This window comes from Gossypium hirsutum, chromosome A08 (genome assembly GCF_007990345.1).
Source record: "Gossypium hirsutum isolate 1008001.06 chromosome A08, Gossypium_hirsutum_v2.1, whole genome shotgun sequence".
Taxonomy (NCBI): Eukaryota; Viridiplantae; Streptophyta; class Magnoliopsida; order Malvales; family Malvaceae; genus Gossypium; species Gossypium hirsutum.
The window spans coordinates 99064606-99066165 of record NC_053431.1 but is presented as its reverse complement, the minus strand read 5'-3'; the positions used below and the strand labels follow the sequence as shown (position 1 = coordinate 99066165).

General features: G+C 36.9%; 1 non-coding gene across 1 annotated transcript; it reads left to right on the top strand.

Moving 5' to 3' along the window:
- The first annotated feature begins 241 nt into the window (after positions 1–241).
- On the top strand, positions 242–348 carry LOC121205848 (small nucleolar RNA R71). Its single transcript, XR_005900921.1, has one exon. It is a non-coding gene; the product is annotated as a small nucleolar RNA R71 (small nucleolar RNA).
- Positions 349–1560: the final 1212 nt, after the last annotated feature.

The following is a 1560-nucleotide window of genomic DNA, read 5'->3' as shown; positions in this document are numbered from 1 at the left end:
TTAAGAGTTCTACTTGGTTAGATAGCATAATAACCGCATCGAGTTGAAAACACTAGCTACTTTTGTCGGCTTTGTTCTCATGACTTGCCATTGATAGTTATTCAGGGACATCTCTTCAATAAATTCGTAAGCCACTTCAGGTGTTTTGTTGTTGATAGTCCCACCAGCAGCTGGGTCGATAAGTTGCTTTGTTGAGGGGTTCACGCCGTTGTAAAATGTTTGAACCTGTAACCATAAAGGTAACCCATGGTGAGGCCACCTTCTCAATAGGTCCTTGTACTTCTCCCATGCATCATAGAGTGTCTCTAGATCCATCTGCACAAAAGAAGAGATATCGTTCCTCAATTTAGTCGTTTTAGCCGACGGAAAATATTTAAGTAAAATTTTTTCAGTCATTTTTCCTAAGTAGTGATTGGCACTCGTGGTAACGAGTTCAACCAGTATTTAGCTATGTTCTTCAATGAAAAGGGAAACAACTGAAGGCGAATGGCATCGTCAGAAACGCCATTGATTTTAAAAGTGTCACAAAACTCTAGGAAATTCGCCAAATGAGCGTTTGGGTCCTCGTCCTGCAAACCATCAAACTGAACAAACTGTTGGATCATTTGAATTGTGTTAGGTTTCAGTTCAAAATTATTTGTAGCAACAGTAGGCCTAACTATACTTGACTCAGTTCCTGTTAAAGTAGGTTTAGCATAATCATACATAGTGCGTGGAGCAGGATTATGATTTACTGGATCACCAGCTATTGTAGGAGGTAGTGGGTTTTCTTGATTTTCAGCCATCTCCTCGGTTGTGGTGGAAATATTGTCCTCTTGCTCTTCCTCTGTGTATCTTAGGCTTTGTCTTATTTCTCTTTGATTTCTGTGAGCTGTGCGATCGATCTCAGTATCAAAAAGTAATGGTCCTGACGGGTTTCTTCTAGTCATACACTCTAAAAACATGCCAAAAGTGAATAAAAGAAAAATTAGAAAAGAAAACAAAAATTTGAATTGCAATAAAAGTAAAATGGCTAAAGTAATAAAAATTGAGTGTTCCTAATATCTTAGTTCCCCGACAATGGTGCCAAAAACTTGATCGTGTGATGTGATACGTGCAATAAGTTTTATAATTTATGAATATCCGTCCTTGAAAACTAACTATTATCACGACAAAGGCACGCGCACCTTATCGAACAGTAGTATAGCTTATGGCAAGACCGGGATGTCGAACCCAAAGGAACTAAAAGTACTAGTATTGACTTTCTTTTTATTATCTAGCCTAAAAATTAAAGGGTTTGTTTTATCTAAACTAATTACTAAACTAAGAATGCACAGAAAATAAATTGGGGAAATAACTATTGGGAAAACTGAATGATTTGGACAATACCTAAGGGAAAAATCCACTTAGACTTCACTTGTTATTGACTTTGAATCAGACAACTTATTCACTTGACTTGATCCGTAGAAATCCCTATTTTATATTATTATCTCTCTCGAGACTAACAACGTCTAACCCTAGGTTGATTTATTGGAATCTCTTTCTAATTAACTTCCTATTGTTGCATTAACTCGATCTATG